Source organism: Salvelinus sp. IW2-2015, linkage group LG20 (assembly GCF_002910315.2).
Source record: "Salvelinus sp. IW2-2015 linkage group LG20, ASM291031v2, whole genome shotgun sequence".
NCBI lineage: Eukaryota > Metazoa > Chordata > Actinopteri > Salmoniformes > Salmonidae > Salvelinus > Salvelinus sp. IW2-2015.
Genome location: NC_036860.1, coordinates 55698097 through 55707817, shown reverse-complemented (window position 1 = coordinate 55707817; position 9721 = coordinate 55698097). Strand labels below are relative to the sequence as shown.

The following is a 9721-nucleotide window of genomic DNA, read 5'->3' as shown; positions in this document are numbered from 1 at the left end:
CCTTGGATTCAAGAAAATGGATTATGAATTATACATTTGCAGAATGTGAGGTTGTAATGCTTTTGAAATGATAACCTCAGGAAATCAGCAGTACTGGAGTGGCTACCACATTTAGAAAAAAAACTATATGTGATTTCCTTCCCTCCACCTATTCTTTATGATGAAAAAGTGGTTTGTGTATTTTGGGAAGATTTATTTTTAGTGGATGGATGTTACAGCTTTACCTCATCACTMATGTTGGCCACATGTACAAAAGATGGTGTCCATATTTGTAAAAACACATTTTTTGTGTCCCTATCTTCAGGTAATAAAATAGTGTTTCCCCACGTTTAATTTGTAAGGGATAATAGAACAAGTGCTATTCAGGACCTTACTTCACTGTGTAATTGGAGSCCTGTCAGTATGTGCCACACAACTGAGGGCCAGATCAGACAGTGCTTTGGCAGGATGTCACATCACCATGTGACGGCGACCCTTTGCCGGCATCATCTGCCTCTCCTGTGACAGTAACACAGATTAAAACCCAAACCGCTACACCCTAGAATAACATTTTCAATTGGTTTCAGATTGGCTCTGAGGGAGATGCCAGGACAGGGATACTTTGCTGGTTGGTTGGCCAGCAGTGTGAGTACCTCCTCTACTCTGAATATTATGGCCATGCTGGCTGTATTACATCTCTGGGCTCTGTGATTAAAAACTCACATGGCCAATTTTGGAGCAGGACTACAGTTACTGACTTGTCTCAAGGCCTTAGTGTCTGCCTACCTGCCACCGAGAGCCCTGATAAGTTTCCCTGAACCAGGCATAAAATAACTCAACATAATTAAGTTGGTATTTACACTTGTAGTTTTGCATTTATTCAAAGTATTCACCAAAATGTACTATGTACAGTCATTGTACCAAACAAAATTCTAAGTAGAAAAGTTTGTAGCTATTAATAGTAGCTTTTTGCTACCATCCAACCATTAGTATGCAGCTTGCATTGGTTGATTAATTGCCGGTACACTGTGCTCTTTATATCTGCTCTGCTTCTCTTTACCATCCTCACTGCTCTTTAAGACCTTAACCACCTCCAATGAGAAGTTGCTGTGCTGAATACTGAGTCCATTCCCTGCTGAAATGTGACACATTAACAACGGTCTCTCTCGGCTCCGCAAGAGAATTACAAGCAGAGTCCCAATGTACGAGTGGCGCAGCGGTCTAAGGCAATGAATCTCAGTGCAAGAGTTGTCACTACAGTCCCTGGTTCGAATCCGGGCTGTATCACCTCTGGCCATGATTGGGAGTCCCATAGGGCGGCGCACAATTGGCCCAGCGTCATCCGGGTTTGGACTGGGTAGGCCGTCATTGTAAATAAGAATTTGTTCTTAACTGACTTGCCGAGTTAAATAAACTAAATAAATGAATACAAATGTACATCGAGTCTGTCTTCCTTGAATCCATGATAAAAATCTGTCACCTGTGTCTTGGAAATATCTCAGTAGGCTATTTTGTAACAGGTTGTTAGTGTAATTGTGTTTTACACAGGTGTTACTGAAAGCAGTTTGTATTTTTTGTTATTCTACAACAGTCCCCCTCCCTACTGATGTTCCATTGTTGACTATGTGCTGTAGGCACCTGGCAGTAGTAGAGGTCCTTCACTGTGAGTTTGTTTGTTTTTCACAGTCCAATCATTCAAGCACTGCATTTGGCTTTTATGGGCTTGAGGTTAAATGCAGAATAAAATCCCCTAACAGCAAATCAACACTACAATTTAACTTTGATTTGCAACACACAGTAAGAGAAATGGCTCCCCAGCAGCAAGTCTTCAGCTTCTCTGCTGAAAGCATATGCAGCAGGAACTGATGAGATTCAGTTGCCAGCACATGCCAGGCAGGTCAAACCTCATTTCACTGATTGGTCATTAATCATTAATGTCATATTTGTATTGCTATTTAATAGATATCACCCTAGTAGATAGCTTGGAATTAGGTTCAACWTATGGAATTGTCATGATTGCTTCTTACAGTGTGCGTCATGTAAGAATATCCAGTTCTAGAAAATGGCAATGTAAAACAACTGGAAATTCATATTTGGTAAACATTCATATCTAATAAACATTCAAATTCCTTGTTTGGAATTGAAAGGTTGATTGAAAAAAAAAGGGAAAAGGAAGGTTGATTTTTGCATTATGCAGCAATAATGGTTGTAAAGATGCAGTGGGGTAATAGATCATATATTCATAGTGTATGCAGCTGCTTGTTGGACCTGTCATTGGTATGCAGTCCGAGATGCATTAATGAATTATTATTAACGCTGGGCACATTCTCCCCTTCCCGAGACAAGCACCAAAAGTTGTAACATTTAATTAAGACGAGCAAGGTTCTGCATTGCCTTTTGGGGAACGGGTGCCAGGCTTACCACAAATTGCTCTCAGTAATTTAGCAACTGCAGGCACTATTCCAAACTTAGATCCTGTTTTAAAACCATCCAACCATTTTAGCTTTCTCTTCTAACAAATGTAAATACTTAAAACAGCTTGGCAAATCTCAGGAGAATAACATGTTGTATGAATGTTCAAAACGTAACTGTTGAGTCTTACTCTATCCACACAATATTATAAACAAAATGTGTCCCAGTGATATTTTTGTCATGGTCTGGAAAGCGGCCTAGATGTTTTCAAAGGCATGTAGATATTATTGGATTTTGTGGTTCCTAGAATATTATTTATTTAAACTCTTTGCTGTGATGGTATGTGTTACAGTCTATGAAGGGCGATGTGGAGTTAGGATACCGGATATGCAAAAGAAAAAGATGGAAAAGGAATAAAGGCATAGATTACCATCATTACGTTTTAATTAGTTTCTGCATATCTGCACTGCTCAAAGAAACCCATTTGAAACAGCACCACTTTTTATTTAGATCCATTGCATAATAATTTCAGTTTATTGCATCTTTGGCTATTTACCATCGTTAAAAAAATAAGTTCCTATGAAAAATGTAACAGTTCATTTCTGTCCTTCTCCCAGGGGATAAACTAAACAGTCGTCAATATGATCCAAAGTCGATCTGAATTGTCCCCCCCCCCCCTTTTTGAGAGATCTTTGGCCAGCCAGCAACTAGTGTCTGCCAAAGTCCCCTTAGAGGAATGTTATAGACAGTCTACCAGACTCTTATGAGATGGAGGTCCTCGAGGGAGAAAGGAAGTGCCTTCCCTGGGTGTGAATCATAGACCTGTCACTGTCAGAGGGGTGAAGAGAAGACATGTCTTGTTTGGGACTAAAGTTCAGTGAGTGCCTCCATGTCAGATCCTCTCAGGTCATCAGCTTGTCAAGAGACGATATCATCAAACAGGAGTCTGACATGTAAACAACGAGAGATATGGGAACCCTTTGGGCAGTAGCTTTGTTTTCARGTTGCATGGTTTCATGGAAAATCGAGCTGCGTGATCAAATGGATCCTTGCCATTACTGTGCATTGATTAGACTTGATGTTACATTCATGCTGATGTAATATTAGTGCCTTGAGAGGTTGGCTGTCAGCTTATTATATCATCTCTTGAAGATATATTTATATATATATAACTATATGTTGTATTGCTGATTCTCTTCAGATAACAAATAACTTTATCATTCCCCACTTGAGTACTCACTGTCTTATATTATTTGATTCCTGTTAGTAAYCAGGGCAGAAAGAACTGCCATTATGTATTTGTCAGACCCCGGAGGCTATGTATGGTCATTTCAGGCAGGTTTGCTGGTATCTCCCATATAAATCATTTATGAACAATTATATGATCAACTAAAACAGAACTTGKAATTCACTCTCCTCTATGGTAATTCTGAGGATATTGAAGGTCCTAAAATGGCCTCAAATGTATGACTTCCCATGGGATTATTCTGGTATGCTCAGAAGAAAGTGAAATGGGCCAAGAACATTGAGATTCTGATTTCCAACACCATTATTTTTCCACCCAGTCTGTCTCCTTTTCCACCTCTTTCTGGTTTACTGAACATTTGGACCTGTCTAATGATATCTGCTACTACTCCGTATCTAAAGTTTTCCTGTCTACTCATGCTGGGATTTGAGTCCCAGGGAACCAGAGCTACTGATGTCTGTCTGAAGGTAGGGCCAGCATCTGGCCCGTTGGGATTCCACCATAGAGCTACAGCCACAACACTGATGGTGCTGCAGAAATCACCTGAAAGATTCACATTCAAACTTAATTAGAATGCAGCTTCACATTTCTGTATCATTTCRTTATTTCTATCAAATTCTAGTAGATTTCGAGGCAGTCTTATATGAATGTGTGTATCACCTGTTGTCTCACAATTTGATACACACCAACAATCACTATCCTTCAATTGCACACACTACATCTTAAAACATTACAATATTTATGTCTGTTCCCTTAAAAGGTTACAGTATCCGTACGATAGGAATAAAAACATTTGACAAGGTTATTTATGTTTGTGTTTATTGGACAACATGCTCCCAGACATCACTTTTATAAATGTATATTGGATGTGGTGATGGGTACATACTGTATGTGCATTTACATTTACCTTTTAGTCATTTAGCAGACGGTCTTATCCAGAGCGACTTACAGGAGCAATTAGGGTTAAGTGCCTTGCTCAAGGGCACATCGACAGATTTTTCACGTAGTCGGCTCAGGGATTCAAATCCCTTACTGGCCCWACGCTCTTAATTGCTAGGCTACCTACCGCCTCTGCATCTACAGAGCATAGGAAGAGTTTACTGATGCTGAAAGAATGCCATAACCAAAGGCGACATTAGACAGTTCTAGGACACCTAAAGGTTCACATTAGGGATAATTTCCGTTCACCATATACAGTTGAAGTCAGAAGTTTACATACACCTTAGCCAAATACATTTAAACTCAGTTTTTCACAATTCCTGACATTTAATKCTAGTAAAAAATTCCCTGTCCTAGGTCAGTTAGGATCACCACTTTATTTTAAGAATGTGAAATGTCAGAATAATAGTAGAGAGAATGATTTATTTAAGCTTTTATTTCTTTCATCACATTCCCAGTGGGTCAGAACTCTACATACACTCAATTAGTATTTGGTAGCATTGCCTTTAAATTGTTTAACTTGGGTCAAACGTTTCGGGAAGCTTGCCACATTCCTCTTGACAGAGCTGGTGTAACTGAGTCAGGTTTGTAGGCCTCCTTGCTCGCACACGCTTTGTCAGTTCTGCCCACAATATTTCTATGGGATTGAGGTCAGGGCTTTGTGATGGCCACTCCAATACCTTGACTTTGTTGTCCTTAAGCCATTTTGCCACAACTTTGGAAGTATGCTTGGGGTCATTGTCCATTTGGAAGACCCATTAGCGACCAAGCTTTAACTTCCTGACTGATGTCTTGAGATGTTGCTTCAATATATCCACATAATTTTTCTTCTCATGATGCCATCTATTTTGTGAAGTGAACCAGTCCCTCCTGCAGCAAAGCACCCCCACAACATGATGCTGCCAACCCCGTGCTTCACGGTTGGGATGGTGTTCTTTGGCTTGCAAGCCTCCCCAATTTTACCTCCAAACATAACGATGGTCATTATGGCCAAACAGTTCTACTTTGTTTCATCAGACCAGAGGACATTTCTCCAGAAGTCGATATGTCGATATAGGACTTGTTTTACTGTGGATATAGATAKTTTTGTACCTGTTTCCTCCAGCATCTTCACAAGGTCCTTTGCTGTTGTTCTGGGATTGATTTGCACTTTTTGCACCAAAGTACGTTCATCTCTAGGAGTCAGAACGCGTCTCCTTCCTGAGCGGAGTGACAGCTGCATGGTTCCATGGTGTTTATACTTGCGCACTATTGTTTGTACAGATGAACGTGGTTCTTTCAAGCATTTGGAAATTGCTCCCAAGGATGAACCAGACTTGTGGAGGTCTGAATTTTTTTTRRMYYGMRRTSYSTMYWTTRWTTTMWTTTTCCCCATGATGTCAAGCAAAGAGGCACTGAGTTTGAAGGTTGGCCGTGAAATGCATCCACAGGTACACCTCTAATTGACTCAAAGGAGGTCAATTAGCCTATCAGAAGCTTCTAAAGCCATGACATCATTTTCTGGAATTTTCCAAGCTGTTTAAAGGCACAGTCAACTTAGTGTATGTAAACRTCTGACCCACTGGAATTGTGATACAGTGAATTATAAGTGAAATAATCTGTCTGTAAACAATTGTTGGAAAAACTACTTGTCATGCACAAAGTAGATGTCCTAACCGACTTMCCAAAACTATAGTTTGTTAACAATAAATTTGTGGAGTGGTTGAAAAACGAGTTTTGATGACTCCAACCTAAGTGTATGTAAACTTCCGACTGTACCTGTATATTGTGTTAATTTAGATTTGCAAGATGTTCATCTCTGACCAATACATTTGTTTCAAGTTATTTTTCGATCAAGAATATTTGGTCCATAAAACATATTATTCTGAAATGATTGATATGTGGATTTCCTCCTGTGTTTGACACAAAGTATCAGAGCTGCACTATGTTTGACTTGATGACAATCACAGTCACATATAGAGAACCAAACTTCTACATATGACACATTGAGGGATATGAGTAAAACATCTGATCAGCTCTCAACAAACTGTACATGAACAGATTCTCCTCAATAATTCAATGTAACATTGTTCATATGCAATATCATTYCTTTAATATTTTTGTATGTYTTGTCTATTACACTGGCTATTTCACATTTGCACAAATGCATGTAGTCATATAGTTAATTCTCATATACACTGATTGTACAAAACATTAAGAACACCTGCTSTTTCCATGACATATAGACTGACCAYGTGAAAGCTATYATCCCTTATTGATGTCACTTGTTAAATCAACTTCAATCAATGTAGATGAAGGGGGGAAGACAGGTTAAAGAAYGATTTTTAAGCCTTGAGACAATTATGACATAAATTGTGTGTGTGCCACTCAGAGTATGAATGGGCAAAATAATAGATTGAAGTGCCTTTGAACGTCAGGTGCATTGATGTGTGTCAAGAACTGCAATTCTGCTAGGTTTTTCACGCTTGACAGTTTCCCGTGTGTATCAAYAAAAGTCCACAACCCAACYGACCAGTCAACTTGACACAACTATGGGAAGTGTTGGACTCAACATGGGCCAGCATTCCTGTGGAACGCTTTGGACACCTTGTAGAGTCCATGCCCCGACGAATTAGGGTTGTTCTGAGGGCAAAAGGGGGTGCAACTCAATGTTAGGAAGCTGTTCTCAGTGTTTGTACACTCAGTGTTTGTAAATATGAACAGATAACCAAGCAACATTTTGTCATCCTCAGCAAAGTAGAGGGTAATTCCACGTTAACAGAACGATGCTGAGACTCAGATGTTTCACTTTAAAATGTATATCAAACAAAAACCAATGATTGCAAAACATACAACTTTATGCTCAAGGACTACTTTTAACAAGTCTGAAAAGTTTCAGCATCACTTTGTACCTTGGAATTGCCCTAGACTATTGCACAACCAATTATTTTTCACTTTACTTTATATAGTATTATCTGGTATGTTATAGTCTTAATACAAAATATATAGCATTTKATCAAAACGATAATTCAATTCTTAATATACAGTYCCAGTAAAAWGTTTGGACACAGKTACTCATTCAAGGTTTATTTGTTATTTTTTACATTTTAGAAGAATAGTGAAGACATCAAAACTATGAAATAACACATATAAAATCATGTAGTAAGCAAAAAAGTTTTAAACAAATCAAAATATATTTCAGATTCTTCAAAGTAGCCACCCTTTGCCTTGATGACAGCTTTGCACWCTCTTGGCATTCTCTCAACCAGCTTCATGAGGAATGATTTTCCAACAGTCTTGAAGGAGTTCCCACATATGCTGGGCACTTGTTGTCCTGCTTTTTGTTCCCCTTGCGGTCCAACTCATCCCAAACCATCTCAATTGGATTGAGGTCGGGTGATTGTGGAGGCCWGGTCAACTGATGCAGCAATCCATCACTCTCCATCTTGGTCAAATAGCCCTTACACAGCCTGGAAGTGTGTTTTGSMTCAATGTCCTGTTGAAAAACACATGATAGTCCCACTAAGTGCAAACCTGATGGGATGGCGTATCGCTGCAGAATGCTGTGGTAGCCATGCTGGTTAAGTGTGCCTTGAATTCTAAATAAATCACAGACAGTGTCACCAGCAAAGCACCGCCACACCATCACACCTCCTACTCCATGCTTCACGGTGGGAACCACACATGTAGCGATCATCCGTTCCACCACTCTGCGTCTCACAAAGGCATGGCGGTTGGAACKAAAAAWMTWAAATTTGGACTCATCAGACCAAAGGACAGATTTCCACTAGTCTAATGTCCATTGCTCGTGTTTCTTGGCCAAAGCAAGTCTCTTCTTATTATTGGTGTCCTTTAGTAGTGGTTTCTTTGCAGCAATTTGACCATGAAGGCATGATTCACGCAGTCTCCTCTGAACAGTTGATGTTGAGATGTGTGTTACRTGAACTCTGTGAAGCATTTATTTGGGCTGCAATCTGAGGTGCAGTTAACTCTAATGAACGTATACTCTACAGCAGAGGTAACTCTGGGTCTTCCTTTCCTGTGGCGGTCCTCATGAGATCCAGTTTCATTATAGCGTTTGATAGTTTTTGCGACTGCACTTGAAGAAACTTTCAAAGTTCTTGAAATGTTCAGCATTGACTGACCTTCATGTCTTAAAGTAATGATGGCTTGTGCTTTCTCTTTGCTTATTTGAGCTGTTCTTGCCATAATATGGACTTGGTCTTTTACCAAATAGGGCTATCTTCTGTATACCACCCCTACCTTGTCACAACACAACTGATTGGCTCAAACACATTAAGAAGGAAAGACATTTCACAAATTAACTTTTACCAAGGCACACCTGTTAATTGAAATGCATTCCAGGTGACTACCTCATCAAGCTGGTTGAGAGAATGGCAAGGGTGTGCAAAGCTGTCATCAAGGCAAAGGGTGGCTCCTTTTCTTTGCAGAATCTCAAATATAAAATACATTTTGATTTGTTTAACACTTTTTTGGGTTACTACATAATTCCATTTGTGTTGTTTCATAGTTTTGATGTCTACACTATTATTCTACAATGTAGAAAATAGTAAAAATAAAGAAAAACCATTGAATGAGTAGGTGTGTTCAAACTTTTGACTGGTACTGTATGATAAACACTGATTCTTAAAAAGAAACATGACAAAAGAGTAATACGTAAAATTGAAGTAAATGGCCATTAACACATTAATTGTGTTAGAATGGTATTCCAGTTTCAGTAAACCTGGAAATCATACATTAGAACCCTGGTTTAAAAAAATATTGTATGTTTACATTCTTGATATCATCATCTTTGATATATCGTGTCTCTTCTTCCATTAAGAAAATATAACCAAGTCAAAATCTAAACAATAGCTGAATGTTGTTTTGGTGGACCATGTCAACAGCCAAACAAAACAACATTGATATCCATGATATGTTTCAATATCCTTCACAGCATACCGTAAAACCTGTTACTCACAGAACATAAATATTTACAGAAAACTGTCATGTACCTTTTTGCAAGCACTATAATTTGCATAATAACTGTAATAAATACATCAGACTTTGAAGTAAAACCACCACAGAGGAAGTACACAAATTGTATTACTTGGTATTACTTGGTATTATTTACATGTACTTTACATGTGCTGTGTGTTTACAAAG

At 38.9% G+C, this 9721-nt stretch overlaps 1 pseudogene; it reads left to right on the top strand.

Annotated features, from left to right (window-relative positions):
• LOC111980014 (piggyBac transposable element-derived protein 4-like) overlaps nucleotides 1-9721 on the top strand; it is a 459185-nt pseudogene that overhangs the window by 194048 nt on the left and 255416 nt on the right.